Below are 24,002 nucleotides of genomic sequence, written 5' to 3' on the forward strand. Positions count from 1 at the left end.
TTTGTGTTATCATACCAGAATTGATATTTCTTGTTGGTATACAATGAAAAAATCTACCTACCCTAAGAATTCAGTGCCTCTTAAAAGAAAAAAAAATTCTCCTGGTTTCTAAAAAGAGCTATCCATTTTCAAACTGGTTTATCTACTCAGGCCTCAAAGCACCCGGGCTGTGACAGGCCCTGTTGCCAGTTTTCATCAGCTTGGTTTGGGTAGCCAAGTGCCTCTCAATTTTTTTCCAGGCAGTGCTCAGAATCTAAAGAGTATGTTTTCTGAAAGTATTTGCACCTTAGGTATAGAATACTGAGCAAAGAAATGGAAATACATGCTTAATGTAATCATGAAAAAATATCAGATGATAGCTTTTACGTTCTTGCTCAGATTCAGATGTTTGGGGCAAATCATTGCCAACAATTGTTTATGAATATACAGTATTTTATAAGCTATTACAGGTGAATTTTGTCTCCATGGAAATATGTTTTCCCTTTTACAATAATTGCTAACCACAAAAAAAATAATCACAGGTGTATCTTTTTTTTTAATATTTCTGCTTTTTTTCTCATTTTAAAGGTGAGATAGATTACATTTTTGCTCAGAAACCTGCAACTGTGAGTCTTATCTTTGAAAATTATTCGGGCTCTTTTACAATTTCTCCTTAAAAACACCGAGTTAGAGTCATTTACTAACCACAAATACAAAATGCATTAGGTTTTAACAGCAGATCTAAATTAAAAACTCAGTAACTTGGAACAAATGGACCTTTTCATTCATTTCCAAACTAAAATCCTGGCTACATTTTATTGTTTCTAAACCTTTCTTACTGCAGATCATCAATCCACCAACTTCTCTGTGGCTCACTCGAGCTTTGAACGGTACCTTTACGGTGCTATAAATTAGCATGTCACTGCGATACACTGTAATTTGTATTAATTTCTTTCCAGTTGAAGTTGTCGATCTTTGAAGACATCTTTACAATACTTAGAATTCACTCAGAAAAGTAATACCCAACTAAAGTTGTAAAACATAAATTTAAAAAACATGTTTTGGCTTTTATCTCAAGATGGAAAATAAAAGTGGTCAAAGTTGCGCGTGCAGTTCTGCGACCCAGAACTCACTTTCTGATAACTTTAGTGCCATTGTTCAAGGCAGAGATGTTTTAGCGGCAGGAAGCAGAGGGAAGAACATAGCCCTGCTCTCACCCACCTGAAGACAAGGAGCCATTTTAAAGATATGGTTACAGGGGGAAATGGTCAGGGTCATAAAATTGTCAATGAAATGCACTCTCGTCAGGGCTCTACGTGGGATGCGTGGCAGAAAAAAGCCAAAAATCTCAGTTGAGGGGGGACAAGGCTCCTCCCCACGCTGGTTTGGCCAGACCCAGGTGAGGCTCGCAGGAGTGGCCCTGACCAAGCCTTCGCAAGCTGCTCACACCTGCTGTCCTCTGTCACAGAGCTGCTGTCCTGATGGGGCAGGAGACGGGGGACAGAGGAAGCAGTGGTTAATTGGGAAGGATCTTGAGGGGAAAAAACCGCCATGCTCTCCTGTCAACCTGAAACTCTAGAAGGCGAGCCTTCTGGATGCATCAGGGAGCTGTTTGTCCACCTGTGCACCTGTCTGTCAGAGTGACCATGCTGGCCCCAGTCTGGGCTCATTCTCTGCACCCAGCTCCTTGCTTCCACTGCCCACCTGCCCTTCTCCATGCTGCATCCTGCAGAAGCTGATCCCTCAGTGGAATTTGTTTTTCAAGCTTTAAAAACAAAATTACTGGGAGGGTAAGAGAAAACCCAAGCCTCCAGTCCTTGGGCAGCATGCCACCAAACTCGTGAACTCCAGCCCCGGGTTTTTGTGTCCCTTTGAAATAGACACGGTTTGGGGTGAACCTGCACTTCCTAGCATCTGGAGAAGAGAAGGAAGAATATACTATTTTTAAAAGGAACTTTCTGGAAAGTGTACAAAACCTGATAATTAAAAAAATAAAAGCCAAACCCTCAGCTGCACAAACAGCCCTTGTTCTCGTCCAGCAAAGGTCTGTCAGGAGTGCCCACCTTCCTCTCCCTGAGAAGAGCAATTAAGGAGACCAGGAAGCATCGCTGAGTTGGTCTGTTTTCTAGCAAAGCCTTTTCAATCACCTCCTTTGATCTAGCAGCGAGTGTGGGAGGGGGAGCGAAACCAACCTGCTTCGTGCCTCCAGCCCTATTTGTAGGCACTGTGTTGGAAGAGCATTTTCTCTCTCAGCATATTTTTTGGAATCAGCGTGTACACATCTGTCTTTATACCCAGCCGCCTTTCTGGGCCCAAACAAGTTCTCTGTGAGTTTCCCCGACCGAGCTCAGTGGGATCTCTGTCAGCTGCAAGATTTATGTCATCTTGTTCAGTCCTGAGAACTGTTCCTTCAGCTTTTCACATCTGGATTTAATTGGAAAGACATTAAGTGCACTGGAAAAGCATATTTCAGGGCAGTTCTTTATAGACACCCCTATTAAAGGAGCTGACGGCTGTAGGTTCAAGTGGGACAAGCAAAGACAACATCTCAAAAGTCGAAAGCACGAAATAATGAAAGAGCCGCTGGGAATGAGATCGTCCTGTTCGAGGATCGCATTTATTCAGTTACTTGGGGAGAGAAATGTGGCAAGATTCCTTCCAACTGCGAGCTTTTGTCCAGCAGCGCGTGGGATCAACACACGAATAATGGGCCTCTTGGCGTTTTCCTGCGTAGTACCGGCGGAGCCTGCTCTCCCCATCCTTGCATGCTGCCGTTGGGATGTGTGATGCACAAACATTTTAGAGGAGCACGAGGGTGGTTGGTGACTGCAGATACCGTCACCTTCTTGCCTCATAAGCCCCTCAAGCGGTGGTGACAGAGGCCCCGGGCCACCACACCCTGTTGTGTCTCCATACATAATAATAGCAGCAGCTAGTGAGCTTGGAGCCGAGACAGCACACACGCTTGTGTGATCTTAGCCAAGTCCCCCACTCCATCACCTTCTCCTGGTTGAGCGTGCGCTGGTAGGTCTTAAATGAACACATCCAAGACTGAAGGCAGACGTCCTTGTGATGATCAGCATTGTACAAACGGTCTACGTTTTCAGACGTGGGCTTGTGTTCAAAAAGATAATAAAAGTCCAGTTGTCATCAGAGAAATACGGATATCTTTCTTTATCTGTATCACAATTTCAAGCCCTGAACTTTCTAGCTCAGGAGCAGCTTACATCCTCTGAAGTCCTAGCCCCCAAATGTCTCGTTAACAGAGGGTAAAATGGGTGCTTAGTTTCCTCTCTTTGGACTCTCCTTCATCTCATCTGTGGACTTGGTTAAGCAGAGGTCCTTAACCTTTTTTGAGCCATGGCCCCCTTGGGCACTCTGGTGAAACCTACAGACCTCTTCACAGAAGAGTATTTCTAAACTACATAAAGTAAAAGTACCCAAGATTTCAAAAAACTATATTGGCATTGATGATGAAAATATTTTAAGAGTATTTGTGCTATGTGAGAGTAAATATTTCAGAATAAATTTGTGCTGTGGTAATAAATGGATTTATTAGTACATGGACTAACAAGATCTAGCAATTGGTCTAGTAACTATACTTCTACTGTACTTCCAGTATTTTTAATATTTTGCCTAAAGAAGTGCTAAATTTCAGTTGTTAATACACACCCAGAAAATGTGATGTCCTCCCTGTCTAAAGTCACAGAGTCCCTTAATGCATGGGCCCCAACTTAAACCCCTGCCTCAGTGAGGACGCCGTCTAACCAGTAGCTGTGGACTGTGGGTCTGTTTCTCAATCAGCCCCTTGCCTCCAGGAGCCTCGGCCTCTTCTTTGGCCCTTGTCCTGAGCTGAATGACTTGGAAGGTCTTTTGGCCTCCCTGCAGCCCCAGGGAAGGTGGTGCTTCCGTCGGTGTTTGTGGAAGGTGCCAGCAGATCAGGTCAGAGCAGGGACCTGGCAGGGCTCTTCCTTAAACAGTGTGCAGTGAGGGGGCACGAGGGAAAGGCCTCTCCACGCCCCAACCAGTTAGCCCTCCTGGGCCCAACAAGAGTGAAGGCCTCTGCCCGGAGAAAGCAGTGTAACAACAAGGGGTGTCAGCAGTGTAAGATTGGAGGAAACATCAAGTCAGTCAGGAAGAGAAAAGGCTTGGTGCATTCTGATGGCCTCCCGGCTAGTTTCCCCACTACTGCCACCCTCCAGCCCTGGGCAGGTGGCCCCTTTGAAAACACAAAAGTGGACATGCCACTGCCCTGGTTACAGTTTGAAATGACACAACGGCCCTTATAAGTTGAATAGTGTCCCCCTGAAAATTCAAGTGTTGAAGGCCCATCCCCAGTACCTCAGAATGTGACTGTGTTTAGGGAGAAGGCCTTTAAGGGCGGCACTTGAATTAAAATGGGCCGTTAGGGTGGGCACACTGACCAGTGTCTCTATAAGAAGAGAAAATTAGGACACAGAGAGACACACCAGGGATGCACATGCTCAGAAAAAAGACCATATGAGGACATCGAGAGAAAGCAGCTGTCTGCAAGCCAGGGAGCGAGGCCTCAGGAGAAACCAGCCCTGCCGCCACCTCAATCTCAGACTTCCAGCCTTCAGAGCCATGAGAAGATAACTCTGTGGTGTAAGCTGCCTGGTCTGAGGTATTTTGTTGTCACGGCAGACCCTGTGGGGCCTGCCCAGCCTAACTCTCCAGCTTCATGGGAGGATGGGCCTCGCTTCCCCTCATCCCTCCAGGAACACTTGTGCCTCCCCACTGGACGCACACATGAGGCAGGCTGCGTCTCACCCTAGAGCCTCTGCTAGGCAAGGCCCTGTCCTGGAGGCCTTTCTCCCACACCTGCCCATCCTCTGCAAAAGCCTGAGCTGCATGGCACCCCAGAAGACTTCCCTGCTCCCGCCAGGCTGCAGGTCCCCCCGCCCCGTGCACCCCGATGGCCCGCCACACGTGTGTCATTGACGCGTCTTTCTGTGCTCCCCACTCACCCAGGGCACGTCCGGGGAGGGCTGTCTTTCCTTCATCTTTGTGTTCCCAGAGCCTGGCACAGCACTTGGCACAGGCCCTGGGACTCGGCATGCTATAAGGATCAGCTAAACAAGTCCATGTAGCATCTTCCAGCCAGATTGTCCTCACGCTGCAGATATTCTCGGTTCAAGGCCAGGGCGGGCCATTTACCAGCTCTGTGACCTTAGAAGAATCACGGGACCTCTCTGAGAAGCAAGTTCCTAAGCAAACTGTGGGGTCAGGTCCAGGGCAATGATTCCCAACCCTTTTAAGACCTGTGTCTTCTTTCAGCAAATGTTTAAAAAATATACATACGAAATTTTCCCCCAATCATTTTTTCCCAAAATGATTCTTGATCCACGAGTTCCTGTAAACTAAGATGATTTTGTCAAACTTTATTCTCTGTAGTTCAAAACTCAGTGATGCTGGAATGCGGAGGGATAGGACAAAGTTTGCAGCAGGCCTGTTTCAGAATTTTGCCCAGGGTCCCCCTCAGGAGAGTCCCGTCACTTTGCACCAGAGCTAGTCCAATGTAAAGTCAAACTAGAACTGTGTTGGGAATGGGCCTATGGTGGGAACAAGAAGGGAGGTAATGGCTGAGAGAGTCAGGCGTTCCCCTGACCCGGCATCACACCGGATTCTTGGAGGGACTGCTGTTAGCCAGTGGATCCTTTGGTCAGTATCGCTCACTTCTGGCAATGAGGGATGGGAGAAGCTATACTTACCCTTTCTTAGTTAACTATGCCATCCTGTGGCAGTTAAGAAAGCCAAATTCTGCCAAGCACATAACTTTTATTTAAATAAATGGGTGCAAAAATGTTTATATAGCCTGTTCTTATAGACACAGGGAAACCCACTCTAGCCTCAGGGGCTCCAACAGGTCAGATCGAGGCAGTTGCATCAGTGTCCCATCAGCAGGACCTGCCAACCCCTTTGGGGAACAGGTGGGTCAGGTGACTGTCCCCCAAAGAAGTAGGTGACTCGGGACGATGGAGCTCTAGACCCAAGGGCTCCTGAGAAGGAATCAGGCTGCTGGACTTGCCGGTCCTTGTTCTTCAGTAATGCAGAGAAGGTGCTCCCATATTATTTTAAGCAAACCACTTACCTTGAGCACTACTTATTTTACCAAAAAATAGAAGAGGGGCAGAGCTAGAACAGGCCAAGGAATCCAGATTTCTCACATCTACTTCCCATAGCCAAAAATTAGCCCATGCTCAGTGGTCACACAAAAACTGATTGAGGGGAGAGAGAAGGAACATGCCCAGAGGAATCCTTAGTTACTCAAACTCAAGTCAAACTCACGTGTGTTGTGGCAAAAAAAAACCAGTGGCCCTGCACAGACGTGTTAAGCTCCTGCTCTGCTAGGTACTGGGTGAAAACTTGAGTAAGAAGACATGGCCTATAGTTTTGAAGAGCTCTTAGCCTACCAAAGTAGAAAGACAAATAGATAATTTTAGTATGGTGTAGAAAGTGCTAGGTGTCTGCAGAGAACAGACATTTGGTCTAAATAAAAGGCTATAGGCCAGCTTCCTAGAGGAAAGATATCTAAGCTGGATTTGAAAGAAAAGTCAGCTAGGTCAAGACAGGTGAGGAGGCCATTTGGTTCCAAGCAGAAACATCAGAAGGAGAAAGGCATGGGTGTAAGGAAGAACATGATGCATGTAGGGCAACTACAAACAAGTTGAAGCTACAAAAAAATGAAACAAAAGGGAGAAGGGGACTAGCGGAAGCTAAAACTTGGAGAGGCACGTCATCATGAAGTCACTGGGAGCCATATTGCCATACTCAATTCTCCTACTGACAATGAGGAGCCATGAGAGGCTCATATTAAGAGACTGGATAAGACTGGGTATTTACTAAAAGTAATAATGGAAAAATGAAGTTTTTACTGATTTTTTGATGATCATAACATGACCGTGAGTGTGTTTTTGTTTTTTGTGTTTTTTTTTTTTGTGAGTGTGTTTTTGTTAAAGGGAAGATTTTAACACCGTATATGAATTCCTTAAATAGATCCCTCTAAATCCTGAAACCAGTATTAACTGGAAAGTCCTCTGAGATGCCCAAGGATCTTAAAGAGGGAATTGAATTTTTAATATCTGCTTTGATGCAGAGAAGTTGGAAGGTGTTGGCTGAAAATCCCACCACTAGATGCCCTAAGTGCAGTGTTGAAGCTCATGGGAATATAACAGCATGTCTTGAGAGGGAAGACCAATTATGCTCATGTTTCCCAGAGGACGGTGAGATAGACCCTCTCACTTCATTGCCATGTAGGGATGAAGTGTCATTTAGCCACCCAGAAGTAGGAGGAAACAGAAAAATGATGCTAACTTCCAGTAAGTATGGCTTCCCCACAAGTGGAGGTGGGTGGCAGAGCTGATCTTTGAGGAGGCCCACCTCCCCTACCTGGGGCAGCTCCTGTGCTTCTCCCCGCTTCCAGGCCCCAGTGACTCAGCCTGCCTTCCTGTTCTCTTTCGAGCAGCTATTTCTCAAAACTTGTTACAACTTTTCTAGAAAGCAAGTTGACATGATAGAAAAATTTAAATTCATCTTATAGATGTATTTGCATTAATTGTATGCACAAGAATATCCATTGCAACCTTAATTTTAAGAGCTAGAAGCAGCCTAAATGCCTATTAGTAGGGAACTGATGAAATAGATTATGGCACATCTGTGCAATAGAATATGAAATATGATGCAGCTATTAAAAAGCATAAAATAGAGCTGGTATGGGTGGCATGAAAAGATGTCCGAGGTGTCATATTATTACATGCAGAAGAAGCATAGGGATTCCATTTGAGGAAAAAACAAGAAGTCCATAGATGTATATATAAGAATATAACAAAATAACTGGGAAAGCGCAGACAAAACTATTAATAGCAGTTACTTCTGGAGTGTGGGGTTGGAGTTGATTGAAGGGTAGGACAGGGTAAGGAACCTGTCTTAACATTTAAGTATTTTTCACAGTTTTACAATAAGAATCATTCATTTTAAGATTAAAAAAACTAATTTTTTTCAAAAAGCACAGTTCTAATTTTGTTTTGTTTTTAATTTTTATTTTACTTTATTTTATTTTCAGATAATTATAGATTCACAGGAAGTTGCAAGAGTAGTACAGAATGGTTGTGTGTACTTTGTACTGCAGTGGTTCCATTTTATTTATCTATGGCACAATATCAAAGCCAAGATGATGCCATCAGTACCATGTGTGTATGGTAGCTCTGTGCTAGTTCACCACACGTATAGATTCGTGTAACCACCACTGTGATCCAGATGGAGAACTTGTCCATCTCTACAGGAGTCTCCCTGGTGCCATCCCTTTACAGTCTCACCTTCTTCCCGCTCCTTCTCCCACGCCACCACTAACCCTTGGCAACCACCAATGTCTTCTCCATCTTGATACTTTTGTCATTTCGAGAATGTTACATAAATAGCATCATAGAGTAAGTGACCTTCACTCAGCCTGATGGCCTTAAGATCCATCCAAATTGTGTTCGTTCCCATTTATTGTATAGTAATATTGAGTAATCCTGTGGTGTGGAGGTACCAGTTCATTTAATAGTTCATCTATGGTGGGGTACATGGGTTGTTTCCAATTGTTGACTGTTACAGGTGAAGCTGCTATGAACATTTGTGTACAGGTTTTGGTGTGAACATAAATTTTCATTTCTCTGGGATAAATGCCCAAGAGTGTGATGGTTGGGTTATATGGTAAGCTTATGTTTCATTTTTATGAAATTGTCAAACTATTTTCCAGAGTGGCTCACCCATTTTTACATTCCCATCAAAAATGTGTAAGAGATCCAGTTTCCCTGAATCGTCTCCAGCATTTGGTGTAGTCACTACTGTTTAATTTAGCTGTTTTAATAAGTTTGTAATAACCTTGTGGTCTTAATGGCTAGTGATGTGGAGCATCCTTTCACATGTTTAATTGCCATCCGTAAATCCTCCTTGGTGAACCGTCTCGTCAAGTCCTTCACCTGTCTTCTAATTGGATTGTTCGGTTTTTACTGTTGAGTTTGGAAGTCCTATATATTCTAGATACTAGTCCTTTAGCAGTCACACAGGGGCTGCTTTTGCTTTGCATGAAACCAAATGGAGGCAGAAAGAACCCAAACTCTTTCCCACTGAAGATTTTGGTCCCCTTTTTATTCTTGAGATTGGGGTTCACTAGAAACCCTCCACCCTATCCTTTGTCTTTCAGGAACCCAAACTCTTTCCCACTGAAGTGCCTTCTGAGAGGTGAAAGGTACGAGGACTTTCTCCTGTCAAGGCTTCTTGCATGAAGACACATGAGAATTAACAAAGTTGGTGCCCCATGTCCTACATTGGCATGTGGTCCCTGTGTCCTCCGGAAATAGCTACACAGAGAGGCCATCTTCGGGAAGGGAGAACAATCCAGGCATTTCTTGGCAATATTCGAGCATAGACAACCAGGCTTAACATCTCCAGGTTCACTCTGTGAGCCTGGCACCCCACGTCCCCTGACTACAAATTGAGCATTAACTCTATGCCAGAGTTATTGCTACAGCTACCAGAACAGAAAAGACCCAATTCTACCTTACTCTGGAGACTTACAATTTAGCATGAGAAGATAGACATGTTTATGCCTCAGCAAGTGAGTGCAGTAACATGATACCACTTGTGGTAGAGTCTGATTACTTGCCACACCTGCTTCCTCTTCTCAGCTCACAGCCAGACTTAGTACCCAACCTGGAGGTGGGTGTAGTCATGGAGTTAGGTATAGTCATGTCACCAGGTTCTGGTCAATGGAGTACGAGGGCTTTCGTCCTCTTTCATGAAATCCTCCTACATACTATCTTCTGTTTTATTTTCCCATCCACTGGTTGAATGGAGAGGACCATAATGCTAGCCTAGAAGATGGCAGAGTCACAAGATGGAAGGGACCCGGGACCCTGCTTGACTAGGATCCACAGCCCAGGAACACCCAATTGGTCTTTTCATGAACATTGAGATTTGGGGGTGTTTGTTCAGCAGTTAGCTTATCTTGACTAATACATAGAGCACAGAAATCACGTCACTACTCTCTTCCAAAAGCATTGTAGAGGAGGTGCCTGATTTCCCTTGGGGTTCATCCCACATTGCATCTCAGATACCATAAGTACTACTTACATTTACAGATCAGGTATTGCATTGTTGCTTTTTATGCTTGTCCTCATTCATTAATTTTCTCTTTTGAAATACCCTTTTATCCATACTTGGCTAACAATACTAGCTACACAAAGCATGAATAGCACAATGCTATCAAATTCCAAATGGCTTATTGCTTTTAGCACCCTCCCCCCTTTCAGCAAATTCTTCTAGCCTTTTGATAACTTAATTTATATCCTTTCCACATATTTATCCAAAAGGCAGCTTTTAAATTCTGGCATGGTCACCCACTCTTCCTCCTGGGCTTTGATGCTACCAGATGCTAGAGCAAAAACATTCACAATATGCCTACAATCTATTTCAATATATAATTCTATCCAACTGAATGTCAAGCATTTCTAAAGAATGCTGTTGGCTAATATAACGTCCCTTGCCCAAGTTAAGGTTTTGATTTGAAATTGTGTATTGGAATGCCTTGTGTTACATTTTGCCCCCAATTTATAAATCTATCACAGATTCTCTCTCCAATCTATCTTGCCTCCTTAAAAGATTAACCATTAAGAGTAGAGTTTAATGTGATATCTTTAAAAAGCAAATGAAGAAAAATATTTTGCTTTTGAAAGGGAATGTACCCTCAGGCAAAAGAAAAAAATTCTCTGCCTCTTAATACACGTTGGGAACTGCCAGTTGTCATGCTTACAGCTTAAGATGGATTAGGATTCCATCACTGATCATCACATAAATTCTTATACTTATAACCTTACATCTTCATCTGCAGCCAAGCAATTAGAAAAAAAAAAACAAAAACCCTTGTGTTTGGATATATTAGAATGTGTGGAGCCTGTTAAAGTACCAGCAGTTTCTTGAAACAACTTAAGAGAATTTCTTACTTAACTATTTGGCAGACCTAAAGCATATCCCCAAAAGTATACTAAATTTCTTCTCATTTGTGGGTAGAGGTATAAGAAGAGGACCATTTGTGATCATGATTATTTAAACACAAAGTAAGTCTCTTTGATTATATTGTCTTAATGAAGGTGTTTTAGGAAGTCAAGATACCAGTTTTTCCTTTGAGATGGTTATTTAACCATAGCCTTTAAAAATTACTTTTAATGGAGTTTCTAAAAATTACCAAACCAAGTGTGATTTTATCAGTGATAATGCTTTTCTTTCAATGGTAATCAAAAAAAGAGGATATAGTTTCCTTGAGCTTTATAGTGACTGCATTTCTCTTAGTTTGAAAAAGGAAGAAAGACTTTCTAGAAAAAAAAATTACAGTTAATTCCAATAAAGTTAATTCCAAAGTTGCAATAATTGGTATACAATGAGTTTACAACACATGAGAACACTCACTTTGGACCCTATCATTATACTTCACTTTCTTCATTTAAAAGACTAACATTTAGCACCTACTCACTCCAGCTGAATAATCAGTCTTTAACATCAAATGAGTGGTTACTTCTGGGTTTCAATAAGTGGGGGAAATTATCTACTCCCTAATTTCCATAGGGAACTTCTGAGAATTAATAAAACGTATATATATATAAGGTGGCTAGGTATTCTTGAACATGGCCATTGTTTTTAATTATTCATTCATTCTCTCAAGTCATTAATAAATATTTATTGAGCGTATACTGACTTAGGAGCAATAAGCACTGAAAATGAGACAGTCTGAGGAGCTGCAAGAACACCCAGCTAGGAGTGGGGAGGTGCAGCTCATCTAGGTCCTGTGGTCACGAGGAGTGACAATTGAGTAGAGAACCCAATATAGTGAGGGAGAGAGCCCATGTGGAGAACTGGGAAAACAGTCCCAGGTCTAGGGGAAAGCATATGGAAATCCTCGAGACAGGAATGACCTCAGGGTGTTCTACAAAGAGGAGAGAGCTGGAGCTCTGTGGGTATGGGGGAGCTCGGTAGGGAAAATGTAGCTGGGTTAGGGTCACCTAGGGCTTTGGATCAAGTCAGAAATTGGGGTTTTGTTCTGAGAGCAACCAGAAGCTCCTAGAGGGTTTTGAGCAGGGTCTTGACCTGTTCTTATCTGCATTTCACACCTATCGCTCTGGATGTATTTGAAGAAATGGCTTTAGGTGAGCATAGATGCAGGGAGACACAGTTAGGAAGCGATGGCATGAGTCAGATGTGGGAGGTGAGTGAGGTTGATTCCTAGTGTTTTTTTGTGTTGAATGAGGGTTACATGTCCTGGGAGAGGAGTGGTTTGGAGGATGGTAATCTCGAATTTGGGTCTTGGCAGATTTTAAATGCCTTTTACACACCTAAGGGGAGAAATCCACCAGAGAGTCGTATGTGTGAACTCTAGGGCAGAAGGCCAGGCTGAAGATAGGAATTGGGGGTCATCAATGTTTATAAGGAACTTAAGTCATAGACCTCAGTGAAATCATTTAGGGAGAGAATAATGATAGAGAAGATAAGCCCCAAGGATGGACTTAAAAGTCAGGGCAAGGCAAAAGCTAGCAGTTGAGGAAACTGAGAAGAGGTGCCCAGTGACTTAAGAGGAAAAGCAAGAGGACTAGCGGTCCTCCAAACCAATGGAAACCAAACCTATTAGTATCGGGAAAAAATATGATGTTGCTGATTAACATACATTCATGTATAGGTTCTGGTGAGCCCAGTGAGTATGGTGTCCCAGCCTATCTGGGTTCCAGCCTTGACAGTGACCCTGAATTAGCCTAGCTTCAGGTCTTGGCCTCACCTAAATGGTCCCCCTGTTGAGGTCAGTCGTCCCTGCTAAGTCCACTCACGCTCCTACCCAGACAAGTCCGTAAGCCTCTGCTGCTGGCTCTGTACTTCCTCCCTCTCCACTGCAACCCCCTCGCCGCTGCTGGGGGTTGGGGGGCAACACTCTAGATGGGGTGTTCAGTTCTGCCCTGGAGCCAAGATCTGAAGGCTGATAAGCAGTCAGTCATGAGAAGGGGTGGCCACAGGGGCCGGCCAGCCTGAATCCCTGAGGTGAGAAAGAGCTTGTCCAGGCTGAAGAACAGAAAGGAGGCCAGCACAGAGCATTCGGGGTGAAGAGGAGAGTGACGCCTAGGTCCCTAAGGGTGGAGGGAGGTCTTCACAGGATTTAGGTGATGAGTGACTTGACTTAGTGTGCAGCTTGCTTGGAGCTGGGTGAGGAGCTCCTTCTGTCCTGCCTGATGTGGCCAGCAGAGAACCAGTGCAGCAAGAAGGCACCCAGCACCACTGGCCCCATTTCTTCCCGAGGCCCAGCCTCCCCTCCCCCGGTTGTCTCAGTCAGGCCTGGCATCTCCTTCTTGGGCCCAACACCAGCTGGCCTCAGGAGAGAGTAGGGCATCAGCCTTTCACAGCTCCGTGTGACTTTCAGTCCCCTGCTAAAGGAATGTGGCTTAAAACCCCGGGCTCTCATCTCAGTCTGTAGTCAGAAGTCAGACACCATCTTCTGGGGCTAAAATCAAGGTGTCAGCAGCGCTGTGTTCCTTTCTGTTACCCTCTGGGAAACATGCTGTAATGAAATTGCAAGGCTCTGGGGGAGAATCCATTTCTTGGACTTTGCTAGCTTCTGTCAGCTTCCCTCATTCCTTGCTCCGTGACCCCTAACACGCCCTTCCAAGCCTATAACGTCACATCCCTCTGAGCCTTCTTGCACCGTCACATGTCCCTCTGTGGCCAGCACTGGGGGAGGACCCCTGAGGTTAGAACTTTGATAAGATGGGTCATTCCCGGCAATCCAGGCTCATTGCCCCCTTCCTGGGTCCTGGGGGGATTAGGTCCTAGACATCTTTGCCATCATTCTGCCTTTCACAGGACTCCTAGATCTTAAAAGATCAATCAAATACAATGTGTGAACTATTGGGATGTAGATTCAAAAACCAACTTTAAAAGACATCTTTGAGACTATCTGGAAAAGTTTTCCATGACCTGGGTATTTAGATGATAGAAAGGAATTGTTCTTAATTTGTTCTTAAGGTGTGATCATGGTATGTGTCTTATCTGATACCCAATTTGGAATCCTCCAGGAAAACATGAAGATATATGAAACCAGATTGGCAAAATACTGATCATTCTTAATCTGAGTGATAGGTATGTGGGGGTTCAGTATACTATTCTTTGTACTTTTGTGAATGTTTGGAACTTTCATTTTAAAAAGTAAATATATATATATATATATATATATATATATGAAATATATATAAAATATAATATATATGTATACAATCAGATGTCAGTAAGAGGCTAAGGAGACATTTGGGATGGAGGTAAAGATCTATCCTGGCCCCCTCTCTGCTGCAATCTGACCACTAGGATGGCCACCAAATGCCCCAAGAAAAGAAATCAGGCTTTTGCATGCCTCACCCATTGAGGGAATCAGCAAGGCCTGCAACCCACCTGCCTGTACTACCTTGGACTCTAGCTCAGTACAACTGAAAGTTCAGAATTAAACAGAACTTTATAGTTACATTGTTTGACCATCACTCCCTGTTGTTCCCAACTGCCCCCTATATCCATGCAATCCAAGAGCACATTAAATGCAGTACAAATTATGAAATAACAAAAAATAAGAAAATAACCAAAAAATTAAAAAAATATGAAATAACTATACGTCTTTTTCAGTCACATACTCAAACCTAACCGGAATTTCCGGAGACAGTGTGTGCCCACGTTCAGGGGCAATGCTTCTCCTTTTCTTTGGAGTAGAATATCAAAGAACCATGAAGTCCCAAAGGGATCTTTGGGGCAGCACAGAATTCAGGCACCATTGCCCTCCAGAACCAGGCTCTCCTTGGGTGGAAGAGACTCGCCTCTGGTTCTCTATTTCAGGATGTGCCACCTGGAAGGTCTCAGGCAAAGTCCCCATTGTGGGGTCTTCCCGGGTAGGGTTTCCCAGGCACTTTCTTTGTAGACCTCACACTGGCCCAGGGAGGGGGAAAACACTATTTACAGACCCCAAAGATGACAGAAGCCAAAACCCAAATGATTGACATTTCAAGAAATCATTAGCTATCATCTGTAGTCCTTGGAGGTAGACTGTGGGACAGGAGAACCTTGTCTCACACAGGGGATAGAGACACCCAGCTCTGCTTTCCTGGGACTGTTTGTCCTACAGCATATTGGCCACAGAGCCTGCGGGTGGGGGTGAGAGGGGTGTGTAAAAGGAGGAGAGAGAGCCTCACAGGAGAGAAGCTTTAGAGGATGCCCTGAAGTGAGGAAGAGTAAGCAGAAGCAAGATGCTGACTCACAGAATAGAGAGAGAACAGAAAGCAGAAATGTGTGTGTGAGTACTTGTCTGTCTTAAGGAGCTTCAGATGGAAGCTGATAAATAATCAACCAAGGAGTATTCCTTGAAGATGTTCTGTAAACACTGTGCTGAATCCCAACAGGAAAATCGCTCTGCCAGCCAAGAGCTGACCAACTATTTGAGAGACAGGACACAAACACATTGAAGATAGCCCACAGTCCAGGGATGCAGATGGCAAGGGCCGTCAGAAGTTCATAGGTGGGAGACAGGCTGGGAATTGGGGAAATCCACCATGGGAAGATGAAAAACTTCAGTAGCCAAGGTGTGGAGTAAGAAAACTCAGATGTCAGACAAGAGGTAGACCCATCAGACCAGGGCAGGAGATCCATGGGGGGCGGGGCTTCTGCAACGTTGCTGTGTCTCCAGGCCGACTGGCTGGGGAGCTTTTGATAACACTGCCACATGCCAGGTGTTCCTGAGGCTGGTGACCAGTCTGTTGATCTGGGCATCACCCTCTGGGAAACATGCTGTAATGAAATTGCAATAAATGAAGTTATAGAGTAGCATGGGGCCAGCCAAGGATACAGAATGTAATTTGGTGGCTGGAAGTTATTGATGGCTTTTGATTAAGGGGTAGGAATAATGTTAGAGTTCTCTTAGGAAGAGAGATGGGTAAGCAATGCGCTAGAAAAAATAATAGAAATATATAAGAAATGGGACATAAATGAACATGGAGATAGAGAGTATAAAGAATTTTATGACTGGATGTTGGTCTCAACAGAGAAAGGTGTGGTATGCCTGGGTGGCTCAGTCAGTTAAGCGTCTGCCTTGGGCTGAGGTCATGAGCCCAGGGTCCTGGGATCGAGTCCCACATCGGGCTCCCTATTCAGCGGGGAGTCTGTTTTCCCTCTGCCCGCTGCTCCCCCTGCTTGTGCTCTCTCTCTCTCTGACAAATAAATAAATAAAATCTTTAAAAATTAAAAGAAGAAGCAATAGAGAAAGGTGTGTAATAAAAGCTCTCACTGATGGTCCAGGCATTAACCCCAAGAAGCTCAGAGAGGTAAAGTAACTTGCATAGACACAGCTGGTCTACAGTAGGGCTGGCATTTTAGTCTAGGCCTGACAGACTCCAAATACCATGTTCCCCACCCTTCCTTATCAAGATGACACAAAGAGTATATTAGTTTCTCTTGCTGCTTTGACAAATTACTAGACTTAATGACTTAACAACACACATGCATTATCTTAGAGTTCTATAGATTAGAAGTCAGGTAGGGATCTCCCTGGCCTAAAATCAAGGTATAAGCAGTTTTTTGTTTCGGCTTGAGGGGAGAATTGGTCTTTTTGCTTTTTCCAGCTTCTAGGGGCCACCTACATTCCTTGGCTTGTGTCCCCGTTCCTCTATCTTCAAAACTAACAACATCACTCTGACCATTTTTTCTTGGCCATATCGTACTCTCTCACCAAAGCCAGGAAACATTCTCTGATTTTAAGGACTCCTGTGATTAGATTGGACCCACTTGGATAATCCAGGATAATCTCCCCATCTCAGGGTTTATACCTCCATCTCATGTGCAGAATCCCTTTTGCCATGTGAGGTAACATACGAACGTTCTGGAGGTTAGGACATGGACACTTCCGGGGCGAGGGAGGCATCATCCTGCCAAGCACAGTGACACTTCCGCCATTCATGGACACCTGCCTTTGTACCCAACAGTATGTTGGGGCAACATGCCATTACAGAAGGGACTTTTTGTTGGACAACACAGGAATTCTAAAAGGAATGAAGTTGGTAAAACAAAACCAGTGTGGTTAGAGTAAAACATGGCGCATGAATACCACTGCTGGTGTTTGTTCTAAACATACCACGAACGTTCCTCAGCACCGTTAATCCTGCTTTAACTTTGACTCTGTATCATTGTCAAGGCTGACAGCTACATGGATCACCCAGTGTAAGAGCCTGACCGCGGAAAAGAGATGATGCCTAAGTCCATAGTCTAAGTGCCCAAGTTTGTACTAATTCCCCTAATTCTAGAGTCAAAATACCCGTTCTCTTCTTTAGTAGACTGTCTAAAACCTGCGTGTCTTCACACCACCACCGGCCTTTTTTTGTTTGTTTTTTGTTTTTTGTTTTTACAATGAGTAGCCATCACCTTAGCAGGCTTACATCCCTTTGTTATAACAGTAAGCCATTCATAAAGTACCAATTTTATGGAAATTACAGAAACCAATAGGATTATGTGAGCATAAATGGAAAGCGCAGGCTATATGAAATTGTTAAAATCGGGGCAGCAAATGGTTTAATTAAAGCTCAGTGTAATCCTTTTTCATTTTCTTTTTAAAGTCCTATCATTGATTCATCTGAAATGTGGTAGACTGAGGATCCTATCGTAATGTGATACAATTTAGAAATACAATTTTCTCTTTTTGGTTTCTTTTATTTTAGAGAAAGAGAGGCTTGGTGTTTTGTTATAGACCTTTCAAAGCCAGAAAATGGTAACTTAGGAACGTTAAAATTCACATTCTTTGGGCAATAAGCCTTAAGCTTACTGAAGAACCTGCTGGTTTTCAGTCACTGAAATAATTCAATAGAGAGCCAGTCTCAAAGATTGTTGGGATGAGAAGTTAGGGGAGTCCTCAACTGCAAATAAAGATGTTTGCCAGTTGAAGCCTATCATTTTCTCATTTAAAAAGACCTATTTAGTGAGCTGCATATATGACCACTATGTGCATTCTGAAATGAATCTAGCAGTTAGAGTGCTCCCAGGAAGAGTTCCACATGAGCAAGCACTTCAGGAGAAACAGGTAAAACAAAACAAACCCTGAACACTCACTTAAAAATGAAGGCCACATTCAGGTGTGTGTGGTTGCCATTGACTTTTAATGGTAACAGCCTGTCTGTTTCTGGGATTCAGGACATAAAATCGGTGGAAAAGTGTAAAATGGGAAAAAAAAAAAGGAAATGAAAGGACCCATCAGACACTGTGTTTAAATACTACAAGAAGAACAGTGTGTCATAAAGGGAGGAGTAAAAATTCTCTTTTTTGAGAACCATTGTTGTCTCTCAAAAAATGCTGTAATGCTGTTACATTTAACTCTTGAAGACAGAAGCAGAAAGAACAGGCACTGGTTTCAACACAATTTACTAATTGCTGATTAACGAGAGGAAAGTTGGAAATTGAGGAAATGGCTGGGAAGACTCACCTCCATTCTTCAGACATACAAACACACACACACACACACACACACACACACACGCAGGTGTACATGCATGCATGCAAACCAAGACCAACAAGCAGGCATGGAAAGTATCTTCCTGGCATCTTGTTTCTGGCATTGCTATAACTACGCACAAAACAAGTGATCCATGAAATGGTAGCGACATCTGTTCGAGAACCTGTGGGGCTTTCCTCACAAAACAGTTGTAAAATCTGTTGGGGACCAAAATATTTCTACATATCTGTGTAGATGCTTTCTTTTAAGGGAAACACCCACACACACCCACCCACCCACACACACACACACACACACATACACACACACATATACACACACATACACACAGATATACATACACATACACATACACACACACACATACACACACAAATGGATACAAGTGTTGAGCTGAAAAGACAGAATAAAAAAAGGAAATGTCATCTACTTCTTTAAAATTTTTCTCCTTTCAAGCCAAGCTACATGAATTGCCTTGAATATACCTTTCTTCCCCTTCTTTCTTTCTTCTTCTTTTTTTGAATCCCAGAACATGTAAATGGTCATAAAGCTAAAGTTCGAGATTCCCCTTGGTAGACTGTGGTAACATCCACTCGGATGCTGAGTGAGTTTGTTTTGATTTGGTAGGAAACATTTTCTGACCTTGGTAATGAAATCATTGAGTTGTCTATTTGTTTATGGCTGGAGCTGCATGGAGGGTTCTGGGTACTTATGTTAGTGCATCTTTGAAATTCTCAAATCCACGGTGTGTGGGAATTTATACAACGTGGATTCAAGCATCGTTTCAGGATGTTCCTCATTAAGGCATCCAGATTTACCTCCTTCCCACGATTCCCCAACATTACTTTGCAGTGATCACACAGCAAACCGTCCAGGCTGAGGGGGTGAACTGAGACAGTAGGAGCTGAGCCTCTTATCTATTTACCCTCTCAGTAGCTCCTTAATCAGACTTTAGATGTCTCTCCAAATGAGAGTTATTTGATTTTTCCCTCACTCCAGTGTCCTTTACGGTTATGTAGCATTTTTATAATCTGTTCTTTTTTTTAAACAACTGGCCTCTAGCAAGTAACAATTTATTCAGTTGGAATAGTTTAAACAAGGAGATTTTGTTGATTTTACTGTCTTCCGGACAGACTTGGATGTGCTTAGTAAAATGTTTTTGTGGACTGTTCAATTTTAGCATTTGTTCGCAAAGCCATTCCATTATACATTGTTCTTTGAAATGATTGATAATTGAGTCTTGCTAAATGAAGGGGGCTATTTTGGGCATTGCTGCATTGTCCTCGTCTCAGAGCCATTTTGCTGTAGAAACTGAAGCACACCCATCTCACAGATGGAATTTTTTCATCTGTTAAAGTATCCTTTCTGGGAAAGCAGCGGCCGATGAATTGGGGGTAGGGTGGGAGCTCCCCAGTTGAGCTCATGACCAGGGGGAGAGGAAGTGGCAGGACCAGGGTTCTATTAGGGCCTGGGGGAGGAGGCACATGGTCGGCAGCCCCTGCCCATCTCGGCTTTCCTAAACATATTAGGCTTATCGCTCTCTATAAATCACTGCCGAGCCCTCGGTCCTTTCTTGGTCCATTCACCTTTGCAATCCCAGCACCTCCTCTTGCTGCAGGACCCCACAGCCCACGGTCCCAGGCAAACCCTGCAGCTTCTTTTTCCCTCCTGCTGGCAACCCAGTGCAGGTGAGGAATGAACTCTTCTCAGAACAGTAGAGGGGAGGGGAGCAAATAGAGTGAACAAGACTTAGGACCCTCAGAATGTTAAGAAATGAACAGTCAAGTTACCTTGTTTGGGAGTCATTGGGTAATTCTAAGTCACAAAATAATTCCTATAGCAATTTAATTTTAGCCCAAATTACAAGTGTGAGAGAAGTGCTGAACGAGGCTTCAGAAGTCAACCCAGGGACCACAAGAAGGCTCGAGACTGGTGGCTGACTGTGGTCCCCACAATAAGCCTCTTCTCTAGAAAGTGGGGATAATTATATGAACTTACCTCCAGTAACTCTTGTGGGGAATCATTCATAGAATGAGTGTGGAGGAAGGAATAAGAGTGATCTGGAAATACAATATTGAAAGAAGTCATCCTGAAATTGGCTAGGGTTGAAGAAAATAAAGGGATCTGGTCAAGAATGTGCACTGGGTACAAATCTCTGCTCTGCCATTTGCTACCCGTGTGACCTCAAGTAGGTCACTGAATTCCTCATGGGTAGGACCCACCTGCAGGTCTGTGGTAACACCTGATGTCACTCAGGTAAAGGGCCCGGTCTCATGACTACAGCAGAGTGATGTCCATCAAATGGTAGCTATTGCTGTTTACAGAGAAGATAAACTGTCTTCATTGTCTTTTATAAATCAGTAAGAAGTCCTGTCCTCTTTCTAAGCAATTGTATTCAGGGTTATCAATAAGATGTGGGTTGAATTATCTCATCAGATAAATAAGGGAATATTTTTTGGAAGCCTTTAAGCATACCTTTGGAGGGAAGCAGCCATGCAAGAATTCTGAAAATCCGTTCGTGGCATTGAGTGAAAGAGCATGCCGCCATTCCAGCCTGCAGTACATTCTTTGAGTGATGACAGGCATTTTGAAAGTGCACGGGGACCTGCCTGACATGTTGATAAAATCATCCAGGAGATTTTGCAAGAGCTAAAACACCAAACCTGCTCTCTGAGACCTGGCCGGCGTCTCATGTGTGCATCTCTTGTTGGATGGAACAGAGCAGGTGTCACTGGGTCCTAGACTTGGTGGAGCAGGACATTTGGTTCCAGGCATTCAGGCAACAAGTATTCCAAAAACAACTAGGGAAAATGGGCTACAATTAGCCTATGAATGACTTTTGAAAATTGTTTTCAAAAGTTGTTTTTGGTTGCCATTTTGACCTCTTTGGGAATAAAGCGGGACCAAGAAGCCCTGGCACTCTTGTGTGTCTCATTCAGCAATTTGCTGAATCACATGGCAAATTTCAATTTGGGGGTCTGAACAGCCCTCCACAATAGTTCGTTTGGGAAGAAATTGATAAAAATTAGCATTCCTGACAATAATTCACAGACTAAAGGATCAGAAGAAAGAAGAGTAGTTCATTTGTTCAAAACTGTTGAATATACCAAGACCTGTAAGTTCATTAGCACCATCCCCCATACCCCATGAAGTTGGGCTATCTGGAAAGGTCAGGCATGGACTGGTCTTGAGAGCTTAGCAGTGAGTGGGCCCAGTGCCTCACCCCATACATGCATATGTGAGGCAGGCCTCCAGAGCTCAGGTTCATGTAACAAGCCCATGGGAGTGTGCACACCCACAGGGCTGTTCACAGTGAGGCACCTAGGAAGTCCGTCCAGCACCCCAGCATTTCAAGACTGGAAAGGACCTCAGAGGCCACCCAATTGAATGAATCTAAAAATGAGCCAAATCCCTCTGCAGATTTCTTCTGGGGGAGAGGAATTGTCCAAATCTGGATCTTTTGAGAGTCAGTTTACTTTTTGAAAGCCACCAAAATTACTCAAAGCCAAATCTAGTGAATAGAGTACATACATGGCCAGGATGGACAAATGAAAAAGAAGGTGGGGCCATAAGATGACAAAACTGGTTTGCTCAAGTGCCCCACAAAGTGATGCTGAGAGGTTAACTCCAAAACACCTAGAGGAACATCTGGCTCCTCACACTGCTGCTGTGGTCACAACCTCTCTGAGGGCAGAGAGAAAGCTCCTTTCAGATATTTATGTATGTATGTATGTATGTATGTATGTATTTTCATGCCAGATCTTTAAAAGTGTGCCTGCTTTTTGGCCCAGAAATTCAATTTCTAGGAATAAGGAAATTATTGAGATGTTACACAAAAATTTTGACCATTAGAAAGCTGGATGCAGCGTTAATAACAGCTTCAATATTGGGAGTGTCCGAAATGTCCAACCGTAGGGACCAGCTAAATGGAAGAGGCCATATCAAGTCAACATACTGTGCAGTCAGGCAAAAGGATGCTACTGACATGTCTCTATCGACTTGCAAAACTGCTCGTGTTCAGTGAATAGAACAGGTTATAAAACAGTGTCAGGATATGATCCAGGTTAAAGTGTGTGCATATGGGGAAGGGATAGGAAAGCATATGGAAAGACATTATACCAAGTGGTAAATGGGTGGGTGGGACGGTGAATATTTCCACATTTCTTTTTGCCTTGTATCTATTATGATTGTCCTGTAATGAAAACTGTTTTTATAATAAAAAGATAATAAAAAGAAACATCACAGAGAGGAGAAAGAGGTTCTACTATGCTTCAGGAGGAATTATGACGGACCCATATTCGTTTGTGAGAGTTCTCATAACAAAATACCACAAACTGAGCGGTTTAGTCAACAGCAGTGTATCTTGCCATGGTTCTAGAGGCTGGAAGTCCAAACCGGAGGTGTTGGTGGTGTTGGTTCTCTCTGAGGGCCGTGAGGGAGAATCTTCCAGGCCTTTCCATAGCGTCTGGCGGTTTGCTGGTGATCACTGATGTCCCTTGGCTTCTGCTGTATCACTGCAATCTCTGCCTTCCTCCCCACATGGTGTCCTCCTCGTGTGTGTGTGTGTGTGTGTGTGTGTGTGTGTGTGTGTGTGTCCACACCCGAAGTTCCCCTTCTTATAAGGACACTGGCCATATTGGATTTGGGCCCACCCTACCCAGGAGGACTTCATCTCACTTAAATCTGCAATGACCCTATTTTCAAATAAGGCCACGATTTGGAGGGACTGGGGGTTAGAACTTCAACGTACAGATTTTTTTTTTTTTTGGTGCGTGGGAGGGACACAACTCAACCAGTAATAGTACCCTAGCGAGATGGCCGCACTGCTTCTACCCAACTGGAAATAGCGCTTACCTGCCACCTCAGTCTGCCCTGGCTGCTAAATAGTATGAGCAGGGGCCAAGACCAGGAGCAGTGGGGTCGGCAACTGACATCCCTGCTCGATTGTTCTGTAAACCTAAAACTACTCTAAAAAAAATTGTGGCTATTAACCTTAACAATTAAAGTCAAAAACTATATTATGAATAATGACATTTACAGGGGATCACATGCTTAGTCAGCTACCCAAAAGGGGACTTTGGCAGATAAAAGTTTGGGAAACTGCAAGAGTCAGCCCTTTTTCAAAGGCAGTTGAGAAGATACAGATGACCAAAGTGTGACCCAGCAGGATCTCCAGGATTCAAACAGCCCGGGGCTGCTCACACCTCTCTCAGACTCAACAAAGCCCTTCTAATCGAGCTTTAAAGTGGTGCGGGGTGGGGGAGGGGAAGAGGAACCAAATTCTTATTTGAAGAAATAACAATTTGGAACGTGCACAAGAGTGTCAACAAGTTATGTAGATCTTATCAGCATCACATTTTTGGTGCCTCCCAGCTATCCAGCGAGGCTCCATCAGCCTGTCCACACCCTTCAGCGTCCCACGCATGGCGGACATATCAACACCTCGGGAGGCTCTGCT

At 43.8% G+C, this 24,002-nt stretch overlaps 1 protein-coding gene across 6 annotated transcripts in view; it reads left to right on the forward strand.

The window, feature by feature from the left end:
• Window positions 1-24,002, forward strand: part of STAU2 (staufen double-stranded RNA binding protein 2) — a 305,497-nt gene that overhangs the window by 278,193 nt on the left and 3,302 nt on the right. The gene's annotated exons all lie outside the window — the stretch shown is intronic.

This window comes from Eumetopias jubatus, unplaced genomic scaffold (genome assembly GCF_037043125.1).
Source record: "Eumetopias jubatus isolate StellerSeaLion01/CBP00866 unplaced genomic scaffold, mEumJub1_p1.0 scaffold_4, whole genome shotgun sequence".
Taxonomy (NCBI): Eukaryota; Metazoa; Chordata; class Mammalia; order Carnivora; family Otariidae; genus Eumetopias; species Eumetopias jubatus.